Source organism: Bubalus kerabau, chromosome 13 (assembly GCF_029407905.1).
Source record: "Bubalus kerabau isolate K-KA32 ecotype Philippines breed swamp buffalo chromosome 13, PCC_UOA_SB_1v2, whole genome shotgun sequence".
NCBI classification, from domain to species: Eukaryota; Metazoa; Chordata; class Mammalia; order Artiodactyla; family Bovidae; genus Bubalus; species Bubalus kerabau.
Window position 1 is genome coordinate 43351529 of NC_073636.1, and position 19523 is coordinate 43371051.

The 19523-nt window shown below is 52.3% G+C and overlaps 1 long non-coding RNA gene across 1 annotated transcript; it reads left to right on the forward strand.

Annotated features, from left to right (window-relative positions):
* The first annotated feature begins 687 nt into the window (after positions 1–687).
* LOC129625606 (uncharacterized) lies at positions 688–4008 on the forward strand. Its single transcript, XR_008701552.1, has 2 exons — positions 688–990; positions 3523–4008. It is a non-coding gene; the product is annotated as an uncharacterized LOC129625606 (long non-coding RNA).
* Positions 4009–19523: the final 15515 nt, after the last annotated feature.

A 19523-nucleotide genomic window follows, 5' to 3' on the forward strand; every position in this document is an offset into this window, starting at 1 on the left:
CATCTGACAAGAGGAAACCGAGGCTCCACGCCTGTGATGTGCCCAAGGCCATGGAGAAGTTCATGGAGGAACTGGGACAAAGCCCAGGTGTCTTCTCTGCCTGGTCCACTGTGTGTTTCATAGTTTCCAAGAGGCTAGTTAATAGCAACTCTATTTTTTCATATGCTTTAAATAATAATAATAATAATGGCCTATTGTTTCCATAACTCTGAAAATTACTCCTTAAATTTGGGTCCTAGGTCTCTGTTGCCTGACCCTCGTAAAGTTAGGTTTGAATGCAGCCTAAATGCCCTGATGCAAAGCTTTGTGGATTAGGCATCATATTTGGGGGGTTGATTTGCCTAAAATCTAGATTTTTGTTTTCCCTCCTGTGTTCTGTGAACACAGGATTCCGTCTCTCTACACATCTGTGAACTGTTCCCGGCAAGACTGTCCTCATTTCATCTCACACCCCTCCCCCGTAACCCCATTGGCAGCACCAAGGTCTATAATTGATGTGGTTCGAAGACCCAAGTCCAAGTAATAAAGACAATTCCCTGGTGATGGTCTGGACGACGCAAGCGGATCCAGCGTCTGGCTTTAATGGGAGCGGGAAATCGCTAACAGATGACGGTCGGGCTCGCAGGCTTGTCTCAGGCCTCCAGCAAGAACCCTTCCTGACAGCGGGCTCATCCCCCACATGTTCCCCAGACACGGGTTATTTACAGGACGCCCGGACAGCGATGCTAAATGCATAGCAGCAGGGGCTGCGTGTGTGATGGCTGAGGTCATGGTTATTCATTTCAGCTGTGAAGACATTTGGTTTATAAAACCCCAGTGACTCCACTGGGAGGGACTTTCGGAGAAGAGAAACAGCCCCTGAGTTCTCTTCCTGTCTCAGCACCGGTGGGATCAGCACTTACATCACTGGCCCCTGTGCAGCGAGTGGTCTGGGGGCCAGGGAAGGCCATGGGCTCCCTCTGGGCGAGTCTGTCTCTGCAGGAAGATGGCGTGAGTTACGGTGATTTACTGCAGGCCCCCCAAAACTGTGTCTGATGGGTATGTGCCCCAACCAGAAGCACAGGAACTGCTAAGAAACTACATGACAGCTCAGAAACAGACATTCTGGGGGCTTTGCAAGAGGCTTTTGGACAAGTCGGTTTCCAGTTTCCTCTGTGGTATCAAAGTGGGTGGGGGAGGACCAGGCTATTTCTCAATCCCTCTCCAACCCTTACATTCATTGTGCAAGCCCTTGGGTGTGTTCAGTCGTGTACCACGTGGGTGTTTTAACTTACTTATTTATTGGCACACTGTGAGGCATGTGGGATCTAAGTTCTGTGACTAGGGATTGAACCTGAACCCACTGCCATGGAAGCACGAATTCTTAACCATTGGACTGCCAGGGAAGTCCTCCTATGTGGGTATTTTTTAATCCACTTGCTGCCTCTCCCACGGTAGACCCTTCCTGGAGGTCAGGGGCGACATCTGGGGGTACACGACTCTTTTCCTACATTTTCTTACCCCTGTGGGTTCAGTACTCTGGAACCAAAGAGGTTAAGTGAGAGGCAGGAACGTTATTTAGACGAGTTTGAAATCAGCCTCGCTCCCCTCGCCATGTCACAGACGCCATGGAAAACCAAGCAGAAAAGGGTGGTAACAGGCTGTCCTACTTGGCAGGTAGAAAGCTTGCGTTTCTTTACCCAAAGCCATCCAGGTCGATGGGTGACAAATATTGGCCATCACTTCCAAAGAGGAGCTCTTTGTAGCCCTCTGCACACAAAAAGAGGAATCACCATCCATGAGCCCCTTGTGAACACACCCAGTAACTCGCAGACTAAGATATGTCCTGAATCAGTGCTTTCTTTAGCAAAGTGCAATTTAGCAAAATTGTGTTTGTGCAGAGAAAAAAGACTCGTGGGACGAAGTGGTGAGAATACCCAGAACTTATCTTTCCTTCTGCCTGTTCATTTGTATTTTCTATATTTTAACCACAAACACAGGTGAATTATGTCAAGAAAAAAATCTCAACCCATTTAATCAGTAATTTAGGAATGATGGGGTGGGCATCCTGCTCCCTTCCCCCAGGACAATGGGTTTCCTGCCGCCCCCAGGGGCAGAAGCTCCTCTCTCTCCCTCCCTCTTGGTTGGGGTCGGGCAATTCTACACACTCCTCTTAAATCAACACTCACATAGGATCATATGACTCCATCCTTTGAAACAGTGGGTCGTGTAGGATCTGCCTGGCCTGGGTGCATTCTTCCCCCTTCCACAGCAATTTCAGTTCAATTCTGCATCATGTCTGTGCACCCTGAACTCTATTCTTTCTTGTGCTGTCCTTGTAATATTTCAGGTCCATTTGTGAGCTCATCTCTCCATATCTTTTTTTTTTAAGATTTTATTTTTAACATGGACCATTTTTAAAGTCTTTGTTGGATTTGTTACAGTATTGTTTGTATTTTATATATATATATATATTTTTTTTTTTTTGGCATGTGGGATCTTAGCTCCTCCACCAGGGATTGAACCCACACCCCCTGTGTTGGAAGGCGAGTTCTTAACCATTGGATCACCAGGGAAGTCCCTCAGCTCTCCAAATCTCCAACCAGGCCTCTTGAGAGTGGTACCTGTGTCATCTTCCTCTCAAGTTTTCCTTCTTCCTCCCTCCTGCATTCCCTCCCTTTCTCCTTTCCTCTCTTTCTTCCTCTCTTCCTTCTCTCTTTTGTTTTCTGGCTTTATTGAGTTATAATTGACCACAACACTGGGTAAATTTAAGGTGTACCAAGTAGCGACTTTATGTATGTGTAGCAAAATCATGACGACAGTAAGTTCAGTTTCAAACAGGCATGGAATGCCTCGTGAATTTGTGTGTCTTCTTTGCTTGCTTAGGGTCATGCTAATTGTCCATGGACGGCTCCAATTTTAGCACTCACGTTATTTCTAGTGATCTAGCTTGGGGCTTCCTTTCTATGAAACCTCGAGAAATAAATGCAAAATGCAATTGGGTTTGAACTGCACTGCTAGCATCCTGTCTGAATTCTGAGAATCTGTCAGTCGAGGACTTTAAGGCATCCGGAAGAAGTTTGCTGAATATGCCAGAGAAGGGGATGAGTTCCGAACATCAGGCCCTAACACTATGAGAAGGCAAGGCATGCAGAGAAAGGCTATGAAGCCTTGGTGGTCACGGGTCACTGCCTTGGCTCTTGGGTGGTCGAGGGGCAGCTGTGGCAGGTGTGGCCTGGAGGGGCTCCCAGAGTAGACCCTGATGGAAAGCACAGCCCTGGAACTGCCACATTCTCACCCAGTGGGGACTTGGGTCACACCCTGCGACAAGCACAGCTGTGGGCCGTGGAGGTGTTGGGCTCGGCAGCTGTGGGTCCTGCCCCAGCCGAGAGGCCGCAGCCTGAGTCTCGGGCGCATTCCAGGGGCCACACTGGCAGCGCTCTGTGTGGGCAGCTCTCTGTGCGGGCACTGGGCACACAGAGGCCAGGCTGGCCTCCCATTCGCCCTCCGCTGGCCCAGCCCTGGCTCATTCATCTCCCACAGCTGTCGGCCAAGAACAACAGGTGAAAGCAGGCCAGCTCATTGTCCCAGGAAGCCTTTAGCTACGCCTGTCACCCGCTCGCCTGGCGCAGACCTCCAGCTTAGAGCGGCTCGCATTGGGAGGCCAGCTCTCTTCACGACCGTGACCCGGAAAGACCTCCCTCCAGACCCAGCCTTGAAAGTTACCCACGTCTGGGCCTGGGAAGCTGCCCTGGGGCCTCCTGAGGGGCCGGGTGAAAGGGGGGACAGGTGCGGGCCCTGATGACCGCAGGTCAAGGGGTGCATTCTGCCTCCAGACCAGGGATCCTGTCACCAGCAGGGCACCTGGGGCTTCAGGTCCCTCTGTCTGTCCACCTCCCCGCCACCAAATCTTCAAGTGGGCCACTTGGGAGTGGTCGTTGTGTGTCTTCCTCTTCTTTTCAGCAGTTTGTTGGTACTTTATGTACATATGAAGCCTTGAGAAATAAAAGCAAAACGCAATTGTGTTTGGACCACACTGCTCACATCCTGTCTGAATTCTAAGAAACTGTGAGATGAAGACTTCAGGGCATCAGGATAAATTTGCTGCACATGACTGAAAGCCAACCAGGGAGACTGAAGTTCAGGCTAATGAGGGAAGCTGTGTGGGGGAGGTGCAGGGGTGTGATGGATTGGAGGGACCCTTAAGCCTGGGGTGGGGTGGGGTGGGGAGAGTGGGGTCTAACCTTGACCTCAGTCACTGTTCAGTCCTCCTGCACCCCCAGCTTCCCCCTTTCCCCTTGAGAAGGATGGCCAGCCATGCCACCGGCCTCCTCAGCCTGCTTTGATGGCTCAGACACACGTCACCTCTTTTTCACCTTATTACTTTTTTTCCTTCATCTTTCGGGAAAGGGGCAGGGAGCAGTGATTATGAGAAGAAATAGAGTCACAATGAGCAGGAGACTGGGAACAAGTTTTGGAGACAGGAAGCCCTGCCCCCCAGATCATGAACAGAAGGATGGAAAGAAAGCACAGACGGTTGGTGGGGTTATGCACGGCACCAGGTCAAACTTTAAGTGAAAGTTGTGCTTGTGAGCAGCCTGGGGTCGGCTCTGCAGAGGGTCTGCGGGTCCGTCCTGGATGCACACAGGGTGGGCGAAGGGAAATTGGGCACTGGAGGGTGAGTACAGGGCTGGGGTCTGCCTGCTGGGTGGGGGGCCTTCTTCCACCCCTCGGGCTCCTTCTGCCATCATCCTTGGTCTCTGCAGGCAGCACCCTGGCCAGTCACATTCACAGAAGGAGGGCGTCAAGCTGCGGCAGTCTCGCCCAACCCTGTTCCTCCTGTCCAGGCACCAGCCTTGCTCTTCATGGACTCGCTTACAAAGTTGTCGTTTAATAGGCTGCTAAGTCACGGCAGCCCACTCTCGTATCCTGGCCTGAGAAATCCCGGGACAAAGGAGGCTGGCAGGCTACAGTCCATAGTGTCGCAAGAGAGTCAGACACGACTGAGTGACTAAACAGCAACAAGAAGTCATGGAGAGGCCATCAGCAAAATCCCACGCAGTCCTGGCCAAACTTGGGCACGTGGAGTCCCCTCTGCTCTCATAGCCACTTTTATCGTACGTACATACGTGTGTGCTAAGTCACTTCAGCTGTGTCTGACTCTTTGTGACCCCCACAGATTGTAGCCCACAGGGCTTCTCTGTCCATGGGATTCTCCAGGCAAAAATAGTAAAGCAGGTTGCCATTCCCTTCTCCATGGGATCTTCCCAGCCCAGGGATCGAACCTGCATCTCCTGCATCACAGGCAGATTCTTTACCATCTGAGCCACCCGGGGAAGCCCTGCCTTTATGATATAGAGGCTTTTTTGTTTCTCACCATTGGTTGTGCTATAACACCATTCACATTTTTGCTCCCGTATTCTATCCAGCTAGATGATAATTCTGTTTGCTCAGAGACTGTGTCTTGTGCGATTGAAGCTCTGGGATGTCCTGTAGCCATTTCTCATGGAGTCAGTAGACTCTGAGTTGTCATTGCAAAACATCTCAGGGTGGGCGCTGGGCCAGCAGGGATCAGGCTAAGCACAAGAACCTTCAGACCTGCATTGTTCTCGTGGAAAACTCTGCCAAAGGACCTCCATGCCCCCAGAGCGCTGGGGTGGGGTGGGGTGGGTGCGGAGGTGTCTGGTCAGTCAGAGGCTTCAGCCACTGGGTGGGAACCGCCCACAGCTGGGGTGCCGGCCCCCCAGGACAGACTTGCGGTGGCCACTCGCTAGAAACATCTCAGACTTGCCTGCGTGGAGGAACCCACCCCGCCCCCCCAGCCCAGCCCTTGCAGCAGCCAGAGGTGGTCAGCTGGCCTGCAGCCTGGTGAAAGGCCCCTGAGGTCCCATGGACACCCGTTTCCCGGACCTCGGTGTCACCCCTCCAGGTGCCCCTCCTTCTTCCTTCTGCCCCCATGGCTGACCCAGCTTCCCTGAGCTGTCCTCCCCTTCATCTCCTGGGACCCAGTGCCCCGGGTCACCACACCACCATGGGGGAGCCGTCCTGGCAGCCCCACTAACTGGCTGCAAAATAGCTTCACTAAGCCCACTGGGGACACCCAGCCTCCTGGCCCCTGCTCCCCACTCTTCCATTACCCAGTCTCCACTGTGCCCGCAAGGGGCTGTCACTCAGCGCCCTGGAGTGCAGGCAGCCCCCTCTCTAGGGCCCCTCTCGAGGTCCCTCAGGTCCCCCTCAGTCCAACTGTGGCTGCGTGTCCCCGGGTCAGGGCCGCCCCTGAGCTGAGGCTCCAGCGGGGACTCTAGGGCATCTGGGGACTCTCGCCGGGTGAGACTCCAGCGAGGGGGGGCCTGGAAGGCAGGCTGTCTGTGCTACTGCCAGACTTCCTCAGAGAACAATGGAAGAGAAGCTGCTATCTTCCCTTTGGGGAAGCTGGAGGGGGTGCAGTAGCTACAGGTCTCTGGGGGTCAGCCAGGGGCCTCCTCCCTGCTCCCATCCTTACCCCCCAGGGCACTTGGGCAGCTCCTGTGGGAGGGGTTACTTCCCTGGCTTCCTGGGCTAATGTTGCTCATGGGTAGGTGGGTGGATGGGAAACCCTCCAGTAAAAGTCACTTCTGAGTCATCACAGGTCATCTCTGGGTGCCTTCACTGTAAGATCCTTTGATGAAGACACTGTCTCTGCTTCTAGAAGATCCCAGGCTACTTGCAGACAGTGTAGACCCATGTGGCATGTTGTGCCATGAGACAGCGCGAGGCCAGGGACCCTGGAGTTCATGACCCTGGTCTGAATCCTGACCCGGCTGCTCACTGTCTGTGCACCTGTGATGTTTGGGGGAGTGCTCCAGGCTGAGGTCCCCCTCACCCGCCCCAGCACATGGGGATGAAGACTGAGCATCTACATTCCGGAGCTGTTGTGAGGGTTCATGGAGTGACTGTCAGCAAAGCCCTTAGAAGGGCGCCCGCATCCCACACTCAGTGTTGTGAAGAAGGAATTCATAGGGCCTGGACCCCATCTTAGGCCTGTTCATGCTGATCATGCTTGGCCACATTTCCAATGGACTCTGAACTCTGTGTTTAGTGCCTGTGAAAACAACAACAGAAGGATAAGACCCCTCCAAACAGGGGAACCTTGAAGATCGTATCTAGGTTACTCATTGCCTAAGAGAAAACATACACTAATCACCCCTTCCTCCAGACAGGCCATAAATTTTTCTGTATCAATCAGAGTGTAACCTTGGGTTTATTGATTATTGGCTAATTGTTTGACTGTTTGAGCACATGAGGACATAGCACGTGAATGAAGGGGTTATTGGGATTGTATTTTCCTTGGTTTATGTAAGTCTCAAGGAATTTGGAGTGGTGGATTCAGACATGTACACATGGAGTATAAAAGATTTTCACAAATGCTGGTTGGGGTCCTTGGCTGAGAGGAGACTCTGCCTTGGGCCCGCCGGTGTAATAAACTGCACTCCACTATCTGCATTGTCCTTCTGAATGAGTTTGTTTCCGGAAACGCGTGGCTACAACATTGGCAAAATAAATAACCTGTTACTGAATAAATAGCATAGGCGGCCACGACGAACAGAGGGGAGACGGAGTTCTGGCTTTAAGACACAGCCTAGTTTCAGTGGCTTCGAATCTGGTTTGGGTTTGTGGAGAGGCCCATAGGCAGGAAGGCGGTTCCCAGACAGGGAACTTGAGTGTGTGCTTGGTTGCTCAGTCACGTCCGACTCTTGCAGTCCCCACAGGGACTGCAGCCCGCCAGGCTGCTCTGTCCACGGGATTCTCCAGGCAAGAATACTGGAGTGTGTTGCCATTTCCTCCTCCAGGAGATCTTATAGACCTGGGGATTGAACCTTGTGATAAGCGTTTAGAGACACGGCCTCCCGGCCTAGAAGCTGGCCTTGGGGACAGAGGCCTAAACCCTCGAAAGGCGCTGTATAAACTGCTTACTTCTCTCACAAGTGATGGTTCCCGAAATCAACACCAATGAGACAGGAGGGAAGAAGGCCAGGCACCAACTTCAAAAGAATGACACAGCCGTTGAGTTCATGACAGAGACTGGTTAGAACTGGTTAGGCCCAAGAGGGCAGAAGGTTCACCTTCTGGACATGGCGCCTTGTTACACGCTCACTGTAACACATTAGCACATTAACGACACACCCGTGGACACCAGGACCTGTCCCAGGCCCACCCACAAAAGGCCAAAACGTGGGCTATGGCCCAATGCCTGGAAATCCACACCTCTTCCCCCAGTTAGTTGGAGTCATCCTCCCCCGCATTAGCCTATGACATTGCCCAGCCCGTAAAAGCTGTCCACCCCATATCTCAGGGCCTCTCACCCTCTGAGACGGCCCCTGCTCTGTCTGTGGAGTGTGTGTCTCTCTCAGTAAATCTGCTTCTTACCTATCAGCCTCTGGATCAGTTCTTTCTGCAACAAGACATAAAGAACCTAAGTGTCACTAAGTCTTGAGACGGGTGTGTGAGCTCAATGAAAAGATGGTGGGTTGGAGTTCCAGCCCAGGGGTTTAGGTCCCACTCTGAGTTTTGGTTGGGTTCGAGTCCCATGTGAGGTGCGACTAGGTTCAGGCCTTGGAGAATGATGGAGGCAGGGTGTGGGCGGATTACAGGTGAGTCTTCCAGGGACTGGGCAAGACCTAGGGAGTGGACGAGCAGATGTAATGTTCCATCTGCACCGGCTCTGATACCTTCCCATCCTCCTGAGGTGCTGTGGGAAGGGGACAGCCCCACTGGCTAGAGAACGAAGAGAGAGAGAAAGCCAGCTTCCCTCTGCTCCAGCACAGGTTGGCTGTGGCTGTGTGTGGAAAATGGGATTTCCTGGCACCCACTGTCCCTGTGGACCAGCCACAGGAGGGATAGCCCTCTTGTCAGTGGGTCTAGCCAAGGGCAACATCGTGGGCCGGGGGCTCACAGCCTCAGGCTGTCTTGGGGAGAGGAGTCACTGGTTTCTCTCACTGACTCATTCCCAGGGGCTACCTGGGTGTCCACCTCACTGCTATCAGGAGGGACCAGGCACAGCCTGACGGCATCAGGGGCAACCAGGGTTTGGGGGTTGAGTTGCCCAAGCATTGAGGCCGGCCAAGCACTCAGAGTCTAGGGCCCTCCAGGCAGAAGCAACTCGTCAACCCTTTAACAGCACGGGGCAGCTGAGTAACCGACACCAGCAGCAACCACTTAGAAAAAACTACCAGGCGCTTCCTCCGGAGCTACTTGCTCAAACTGCGCTGAAATCCTAGGATTGTTATCGCCATCGTGTGGATGAGACCACTGCCACACAGAGAGGTGAATAACTTCCTCAAGGACACACAGCTTATAAATGTTAGAGTGAATGTCCCAACCCAGCTAGTTTAACCACACCATTCAACAGTTCCTGGGTTGCACAATTACTTACATTCTAAACACAACACTGGGGCCTGCATTCACATTGCATTAGTCACCTTAACTTCCGAGATCTGCACACAGTACCAGGGGGAGTCCCAGCTTCTAGGCAGCATGGGGTCGGGGTGATGGGCAAGCACACAGGTATGCTCTGGTCACCTCTGCTTTCCAAGGTGTCCTGTTCCTACCTGCTCACATGGGGTTTGCCAGCAATCAGAACCCTCCAGACAGTTTCTGGACAGCCAGACTCCCCCCATAAGTTATCGCTTAGAATGACTGGTTTCAGCCCATAACTCTAATGTAAGAAAGCCTCTTTTACCAGTTCAGTCCTCTGAAGCCTGTTAGCCCTGCCTTGCTGCTCACCGTCCTCTGGATCTGAGCAGTGTGATTTTATTGCAGTCTCTGATTAAGACAGCGAAGGAAGACAGGCTGGGCCCAAGACAGTCTTTGACCACAGACGGGCCCCTGTGGACCCTTCTGTTCACGAATCCGAAGGCAGAACTCAGGAAGGTCCTCACCTCCTGCCCTGCCTCGGGGGACTCCTCTCCCAGCTGTCCCCCTCTTCACCTTCCCTCCCAGGTCCTGTTCCCTTACTTGGGGGGTGTCCTCCGGGCAGGTTCTGAAACCAGAGCTGCAGCATTCTCTCTTCAAAGCCAGCAGAGTGGAACAAGCCTGCCTGAGATTCGGATTACAGCCCTGGGACTTTGGAAGGCCAGGGGCCAGCAGCAGTCATTGCCTAGGCAACCTCGGGTGCAGAAAAGAGTGGGCCCTGGCCTCCAGAGGTCAAGGAGTGGAGGTGGAGGGCCAAGCGTCAGGCCAGGTCTGCTGTTTAGAGGTGACCATCCCAAACATCAATGTCGAGTCCCTCGGCCTTCTCCTGACAGCCAGCACCCTGCACAGCACCCGGCTGCATCCCACTGACAGGTGTCCCTGAGTGTCTGCACATCAGGGGTCCACCTGGCCCTGCGGAGCCCTTTCTTTAGTCCACATCCTCCCTCCCGCCTGGCTGTCTTCAGTCCCATCAGCCCCTGCTTTCTTCCTCTGCTGGGACTCTTTTTTTTTTAACTAGTTAATTAATTTTTGGCTGCACTGGGTCTTGGTTGCTGCGTGTGGGCTTTCTCTAGTTGTAGTGAGCGGGGGTTACTCTCTAGTTGTGCTTGGGCTTCTCATTGCTGTGGCTTCTCTTGTGGAACACAGGCTCTAGAGCACATGGGCTTCAGAAGTTGCGGCTCGCAAGCTCAGTAGTTGTGGCACACAGGCTTAGTTGCTCCGTGCCATGTGGGAGCTTCCTGGATTAGAGCTCGAACCCATGTTCTCTGCACTGGCAGGCAGATTCTTAACCACTGGACCACCAGGGAAGTCCCTCTGGTGGGACTTTTTCCCACTCCTTTCCCAAGTATGAGAACATTAGCATGAAAAGACTGAAACAGTAAGACATAAATTAAACATCAGATGAGAATGAGGCCTCGGGAGGGGCTGATGGTGGCCACCTGCTCAGGTTTACTTTGCAACCTCAGCACCTTGACCTCCAGAGGGCCTGTCCCAACAGCATCTGACCCAGGTCAGTGATTGGTGGGACACCTCTGAGGACCCCTGGAGAGTGTCCTCCCTGGGGAAACAGAGGGGCTTTGCTCTTTGAAGATCTTGAAAGACATGGCCCTTCTCTGCTCTGCGGGCCCCTCCACCCATCCCCAGCAGCTGTATCTCAGGAGGCAGCCTTCATGCCTGTCCAGCTCCAGCTCTTTTTTCTTTCAGGAGAGGAAAACCCTGTACGTCTAGGTACTCACAGAGCCCTTTGCCTGAGCACAGGCTTAAACTAGGGCTCACTTCTTTTTTTTTTTGTGGTTGTGCCTTATGGAGTGTAGAATCTTAGTTCTCCCACCAGGAATTGAACTTGTGCCCACTGCTGCAGAAGCATGGAGTCCTAACCACTGGACTGCTAGGGAAATCCCCATGGCTCAGTTCTTTAGGTGCCCTCTGCTTTGTTCCCATCACCTTGTAGGCTTGTTTCTAATCCCTTGATTTTGCAATACTGTTTGGGTTGACTTTGTCATTCTTATGATAACTTGATCAGAGGAGTCACTTGGAAGTGGACGTGGAGGGTCAGAGAAGGCTTTTCAGGAGCAGGGGCAGCCCGGGGTGGCCTGCAGTGGTGGATGCTGTGCAGGAGGCCAGTGTGGGTGGCGGGGATGGTGAATCACCCACCTGCAGCCAGAGGCATGTGGGTTGACACCTGGCACGAGGAGGAAGTGTCCGAGCGTCCACCTGGTTGGGTGTGTGACTGGAGAGTGCTTGAGAGTCTACAAACCACTGTCCTTATGGTCATAGGACGTTTACAACAGTCTATGGAATGGCGGGGGCTGGTGAGCTGGTTGCTGGCCTTGTTCTCCGCATACTTTGGACCCAAGATGGTGTCAGTCATTAAGCAGGTGGTCCTCCTGGTGAGAGACATAGGGGGTGTGATGGGCAAGAACTTAACCAGCGGTGTGGCCTTGGACCAGCCTCCCATCCGTTGGCTCCCCATCTGCAGAGGTGTGGGCAGCCAGGAGCTGTCCTCATTAGATAACATGAGAGCATGAAGCTCCAGTGGGTTTGTCAGGCCCAGGGATGCTGTGTGCTGCCCACTCCCAAGGGAGCAGCTGTGTTTTGTCCCTGGCCTCCTCTGGGCGGGCCTCGGAGCTGGGAGGAGCAGGAGGATGATGACCTGGGCTGAGCGGTGCAGATCAGGTGCTGCAGTAAGTCCAGAGGCGGGATGTTCTGGAAGAGGTGCAGTGGCTGGGCCTCCGAGGCCCAGTGGAGGCCAGATGTGCTTCTGGGGGCCGTTAACGGCCGCTGTACCACCCAGAGCCAGTCTCCAGGAGCCCCCGGGTCCTCAACCACACCATCTCCTGGGGCCCCTGTGAACACCTGGCACAGGTCCTGACAGGTCGAATGATCACTCAACAGCGCCCCATCTTTCCAACCAGAAGACCCAATCGCACTGACTTAAATATACACGGATGTATTCCACCGGCATCCAAGCCCTCTCCCTCCCCTGCTGGCCTCTCAAAAGTCCCTGCTGCACGTGGAAATGTCTCAGATGCAGTGAGTTCCAGGGGCCTGAGGTGGTGCTGTGAGTCCCAGTTTGTTGTTGTTGTTCTGTCGCTCAGTTGTGTCTGACTCTTTGCAACCCCATGGACTGCTGCATACCAGGCTTCCCTGTCCATCACCAACTCCTGGAGCTTGCTCAAACTCATGTCCATCAGGTCGATGATGCCACCCAACCATCTTGTCCTCTGTCATCCTCTTCTCCTCCTGCCCTCAATCTTTTCCAGCATCAGGGTCTTTTCCAATGAATCAGTTCTTCGCATCAGTATGGCCAAAGTATGGGAGCTTCAGCTTCAGCATCAGTCCTTCCAATGAATATTCAGGATTAATTCCCTTTAGGATGGGCTGGTTTGATCTCCTTGCTGTCCTAGGGACTCTTACTTTATTCTTTGGCTTTTAAACCAGCCTCTTGAATGTCGCAGGGTTTCTTTCTCCCTCCATCTCATTTCCGTCGGGGGCCTGGCCTTGGGCTCTGCCCTTGTTGAAACCATGTTTGTAAGGTCTCCGAGTGACTCAGAAGCCTATCATCCGCTTGTGTTTAATCTCTGTGAACTTTGGGTTCCTCATGCTGTAATGCCGGCTGGTGTGGCCAAGGTCACCAGGGGAGGCTGGGGAACCCTGGGGTGCGGGCTTGGTTCCTTCTCCTTAGGGAGGCCCAGAGCCACCCTCCCTGGGGTCAGGGCTGCCAAGAGCTTGGGGCTCCGAATCCTGGTCCCTCTGGGCCTGGCTCAGCCAGGAAGGGTAGTCACCCGTTCAGAGGCCTGCAAAGTGCAAAGGTGGCTGAGACAGAATGAGGAGAGGGTGAACATGGCCCCTTGGGCCTGGGAGTGCTGGGGGCCCCACACACACTTCAAACCTCCTGCCAGGATGAAGCCGAGGCTGCTGGGCAGCAATCCAGTGGGAGTGAGTCCTTCCCCTGGGGAGGCCACAGGGAAGCCCTGTCATTACCAAGTCCACGGCCAGAGGCAGGAGGAAGGGGACAAGCAGACAGGACCCCTTTCGGCTCTGTGGTCACTCTCCTGCCCCCTCATGCAGAATCTACTGTCTCTTGTTGCAAGGTCTCCTCCCCCTACCCCTGGACCCCAGGTGTGAGCATGTGTGCCCACCCGCACAGGTGTGTGGGCAGGAGCTGGTGGGAACTCAGCCCCAGTCATACCCATGGCTGGATTTCCTCTCCCTCTGCTTTCAAAATCCCAGAAAGAGCAAGCTTTCAATACGTTGTGTGAATAGATATCACATTTATAAAAAGGAAATCTTGCTTCAATAAATTTGGCTTCTTGACTTTGTCCGCATCTACCTGAAGAAGATCCTAAATCCCATGCATGGCACACACTAAGTGCTCAATAAATACTTGTTGAACAATTCCTGCTGTGAGAATTCTTCCTTCCAGCCCGGCCACCTCAGGAGTGACAGCGGCACAACCCATTTCCCTAGAGGTCTCGAGAACAGAGCTGTGACTCAGGAACACAGGTTCCCCAGGAACATGGGTCTGGGCAGTGTCCATGTGGGAGGGCTCACGTTCCCACACACCACTCGCAGGCATGATGGTGTATTTGGGTAAACGGGTGATGAGTGAGCCATGTCCTTATTGGTAAATAGAACTTTATCACAGAGCAATGAGCTCCGAGCAAGCCCTTCACCTGCTGAGCCTCCGCCCCGCCATCCAGAGAGGTTGAGTAGCTTGTCCAGATGACACAGCTGGTAGAATTGAGATGTCCCACGCCCCCACCCCAGGTGAGAGGCCAGAGCATCAAAGTCTTCTCCGCTGTTCACATGGAGAGTAGGAACTGCAGAATGGGGTTGTCCCCTGGTGACAAAGGCAAGTAAGTCCACAGACACATGGAATGGATCCAACCCCAGACGAAAGGGACTTAAGGATACTTGTTTCCATTCTAGGAGTCCAGCTCACAATGAGGACATGTGATCATGGTTACACATTACGATCAGACGTCCCATTTCAGCAGATAACTATCATTTCAAAAATGAATAAACATGCTCATTGGAGGGGCAGTCAGCCTCACAACAGGTTTTCTGGAGCTCTTTTGGAAGCTCTACTTCAGACCTTCCCTGACTTCTTCCCTCTTTCCCATCAGAGTACACCCACCGTGTACCTCTCCTTGGGTAGAACTGAAGAAGGACTAGAGAAAGGAGTGCTGGGTAATCAGAGTACACCCACCATGTGCCTGGCCTTGGATGGAAGTGATGAAGGACTAGAGAAAGGAGTTCTGGGTAACCATGAGCTGTTACCAGGCTCTGCCTTCCCTGCCAAAATCATCTGTAATCCTGTTAAAATACTTATATTTCCATCAAACTTTGAACTGGCGATCTTGACATTGGAAACATCAGGCTGTGAGGCTGCTGGAGAAGGGACTTGGGGAAGGTGGATTTCTGAGATGACATTTGTTACTTCATTTAACCAGCCAGCCAACCGATCAACCCCAGGGCTGACTGAATGTATCCTGTGTGTACAGATATCTGCAAGGCAAAGCTCAAGGCCCCCACAGCAAAGAACAACCAGTCAACGAGAAATGGGGCCTCCTGGTCCACCCACTCATGAAGAGCTGCCCCCTGCCTAACATTGCTGAGCTGAGCTTAGAGTCTGATCCCCTACCAGCTGAGTCTTCACAAGGAACCATAGTCCTATCTGACACCCATTTCCAGCCTTGAGAGAGGCCCTGAGCCTGGAGGACCCAGCTCAGCCACATCCGTATTCCTGACCCACAGAAACTGTGAGATCGTAAATGTCCTTTCAGGCTGCTAAGCCTTAGAGCAATCTGTTATAGAGCAATAGATCACATACACAGGGTGATCTAACAGCCATTTGGGACTTACTCTTCTAATTGCAGCTGCCATTAGCGCCATCCTAGCCCTCTATGGGCCATGCCTAATAAATTTTGGTCAAGCAAAGATCACAGGCTTTCAACCAGAGCTGAGCATTGTCATCACCTGGGGAAATTGAAGCAATAACACTGCAAAGACTGACGCCTGGCTTCAACCCCAGAGATTCTTCATTATTTGGCTGGGAGTGTGGTCTATCCATTAAGGGTTTTAAAAGATCCCCAGGAGATTCTAACTGGAGTAAACTTGGGTAACCACTGTTATAGACAATAGTTTTTCCCCTTAGTTCCTCTTGTGTGCTCAGTTGTATCCAACTCTTTGTGACCCCATTGACTGTAGCCTGCCAGGCTCCTCTGTCCATGGCATTCTCCAAGCAAGAATACTGGAGTGGGTTGCTATTTCTTACTCCAGGAAATCTTCCTAACCTAGGACTTGAACCTTTGTCTCTTGTGTCTCCCTGCATTGGCAGGTGGGTTCTTTACCACTAGTTCCACCTAATCAATACAGTGGGTCCTCGTGACACATGATTCTGTATTTGTGAATTCACCTACTTGCTAACATCTATTAGTAACCTTATCAATACTTGCAGCACTTTGCAGTACTTTGTCTGATACCAAGTGAGCAATAAAGGACATACATGGAGAGAATTCAAAACACATAAATCAGCTGACAAAGTCCGAGCGAAGCTAGCCTATGTCTGCTTTTCCCTGGCCTATGTCCACTTACTTACACATGCATCTCCCTGTGCATCTCCTCACAGGTTTTTTGACACTTCGCAGGTGTGCGGTCTGGGCCCTTTCTCCTCGCTTCTAGCTTCTTCCACAGGTCGGGGGTGGGGGTGGTATTTTGGCACCTCTGTGGTCGAAGCCAAGAGAACTGAGATGCTCTCAGTTTGCCTTCTGAGCACTTATTCTGTTTTTCTACAGGGATGTGATATGGTGTGACATGTCCACAGTTACACAGGTTGATGAACTTTTACATGTGGACACCCCTGTGAAGTCACCACTGGATCAAGCTTTAAAGATCACTTTAGATCTCGGATCCCTTGATCATTTTCGGTCTGAGCTACCTACCTCCTTTTTCCTGGTGAGGGACATTAAGTATGACCTCATCTGCTGGAGAGCCTGCACCTACTACACCCACAGCCAGGTGTGGCTTTTCTGTTTAGGTTCAATAAATGGCCATAAATTAATAAAATTCATGTGATAGTCTTCCTATCGCCAAACCAAACAGAACGCACACAGGGATTGGAAAAGGAGGGTTACTCCCTTCAATCGCCATGAAAAATGTCGGTATTACTTAATTAGCTGAGTCTTTGAAGATGAGTCTTGGAGGAATACAAGTCTTGAGCAAGGGAATGTTCCCCCTTAGCACTAAGCAAACAGTCATGGATGGTTACTTTAACAAAATTTATTTACATCTGCACCTTCTGAATGTTTTGGCCTCATAAACACGCTGATAATATCTTGAGACATAATGTGCACAGTATGCTTGCTTCCCACAGGTTACAGCAAGGTTTGTGAGAGGGTTTTCATTCTTGCCCATCTTTTGTGGATTTATGGCTGGCTTGATTTTTGAGCAAAGTCACCCAGCAAAGCAGTTTCTGATCATATGTGTGAGAAAAACTTCCAAATAGTTATTATCAAATATATTGTGTGTGTTGTTGTTCAGTCATGTCTGACTTGGCAACCGCATGGACTGTAACCCACCAGGCTCCTCTGCCATGGGATTTCCCAGGCAAGAATACTGTAGGGGTTTGCCATTCCATTCTCCAGGGGATCTTCCTGATCCAGGGATTGAACCCATGTCTCCTGCTTTGGCAGACAGATTCGTTACTGCTGAGCCACCAGGGTGTGTGTGTGTGTATATATATATTTAAAATATATGAATTTATGGGGACTTCCTTGGTGGTTCAGTGGCTAAGACTGCACTCCCAGTGAAGGGACCCAGGATTCGATCCCTGATAAGGAACTAAGATCCCACATGCTGCAACATGGCACAAATAAATAAAAATAAATATTAAAAAAATTAAAAATATTTACTTAAAATGTATATTTAATATGGCTTATGGTCTTGCCTTGTAGATTCTGTGGTGTGCAGGGACCCAGAATAACCCCCACTTGGTCCCTGGAGGATCTGACTCCAAAGGCAAATAACCTATTTCCTGCCCTCCAGGGAAGGGTTCCCTGCCCTAAGCTAAGCTCCCCAGTGCTGGAGTCCTCCTGGCATCAAGGAAATAAATGGAAGGAGCGCTCCTGGCTGATCCTGGGCGGGAGCTGAGTTTTGACACACTTTGACTAACTCAGGACAAGGACAAGCCCCTGCCTGTGGGCCCATTCCTGAGAGGAGGTGGGTGGGTGGGAGGATTGTCATGGTGATGGCTGGTCAACAAAATGAAAGAGAAAAGGGAAATCTGGTTTAGGATGAAACATGAGTCTTAAAAGGAGGCAGAGCTCGGATGTGGGAGGAGGAGGGGAGGAAAGGCAGGGGGTGTATCTGTCGGCTGGAGGAGGGCCCGTCACATGGTTATGGACTCTAGCCTCTGAAAGAACTGGCTGCGGGCCAGAACCAGAGCCAGGTGCAGTGACTATCAGAGTGAGTCAGGAGGTGGTGCCCTGAGCTAGGTGAGGAGTCTGCTGGCACGTCCCCAGCTTCTGTGCTAGAGTCCTGGACGGTTTGGTCCAGATTGACTTTGAATGTGTGTGTGTTTGCATTCTGCGGCTTTTCTGGAGACGCGAAAGGAAGATGACCTGCAGGAAATGAGTTTTCCCCACCCCTGGCACTCAGGTTCTGCCTCTTAGGTAGAAGATTGTGGGCACACCTCACTCTCTGAACCCCCACGAGACAAAGGGAAAGCCATCATCCCAAAGGAGGACAGATTCTCAGGGCACTGTTTTCCCCACCCTTCTCCTGGAGGGGACTGGGAGTGAACAGCAGGTGTGGGAGGAAGGAGCCCGAGGGGTTCGGAGGCTCCATGGGTGCAGCCACTGAGAGGCCCAGGGACCCGGGGATGAGCGGGTGGTGTGTCCCCAGGGAGTGGGGGCTACAGGAGGGAGGTCGGCTGCCTGAGGGGGTCAGCCATCACTTGACAGCTGGAGTCTGACATTGCCATAACCAATAGCAATGGGATGACCCAAACCAAGATGTGGGAGCACTGGAGCATCTCCAGTGAATCTCACAAAAAAGGTCCCTCAGCCTGGCGGGAAGACTCTCAGAGATGACGAACCGCGGGCCATGGTGGGGGTGTGACCCCTGCCCGCCCCGCCCCAACCGTGTCATGTGGCTTCTCTTTTTGTGCAGCTGATGGTCTGCCGATGCTGAGCTCTGTTTGCTTCCTGGAGGCAGGTCGGAGTCCTTGTAGCCCAGCCATCCTCACCAGCGTCTTGTCTCTGCCCCCAAGACACAGGGTCATTGGCCAGCAGCCCCTTCTGTCCCCTCCCCCAGTCCATCAGCAAGCCACAGGTGAGGGCAGGAAGTGATGAAGAGGAGGTCAGAGAAGAGTCTCAGTCTCATCCCGCCTGCCTCCCCACACATGGGGGGACAGCTGATTCCACCCTGAGTCACACCTTCCCAGCCAGAGACACCTCATTCCTTGGCTTTATCCGTACAGACAGACTCCTTAAGCCTCTTTTATCTGTGCTGAGGAAATTCAGAATCCAGTCACCTGAATCTCCATTTCCTTCTGGAGCAGGACAGACAGTCTGTGGCTGATGAATGTGGGTGGAGGCATTGGGGGGCACACATTGGCATGGACCTCAGTGCACAGCTTTCCAAATGTTCTGGAAAATCTGTGTGAGCCCTTTGCTCCCTGCCTGGACACCCCTGGACCTCTGATGATTGGCTAGTGCCCCCGAAAGTCTCATTAGTGGTGGCTTAGAAAAAGACCTAGGGCTCTTTATATACAGAGATCATTCTAGAAAACTTGCAGCCCTAACCAGCCACCAAAGGCAACAGAAGAAGGAAATTTATTAAGTTGGCATCAACCACACATGGGCCAGGATGCTGTTCAGTGCCTTTTGGTGTGGTTCTGATAAACACAGCTCTGCCAGGGAAATGACACAGAAGCAGTGTGGGTGTTTTCCAGACCATTTCGTGGTCCACATTTCCTGCCTCTCCTCCCCCTGGTCCTAGATGGGGGATGTGGCTGAAGAGATGGACGCCTCTTCCAGGCTGGCCCCCAGGCCTCGGGCTACTCTCTGCCCTCCTCTCTTTGCTTCAGT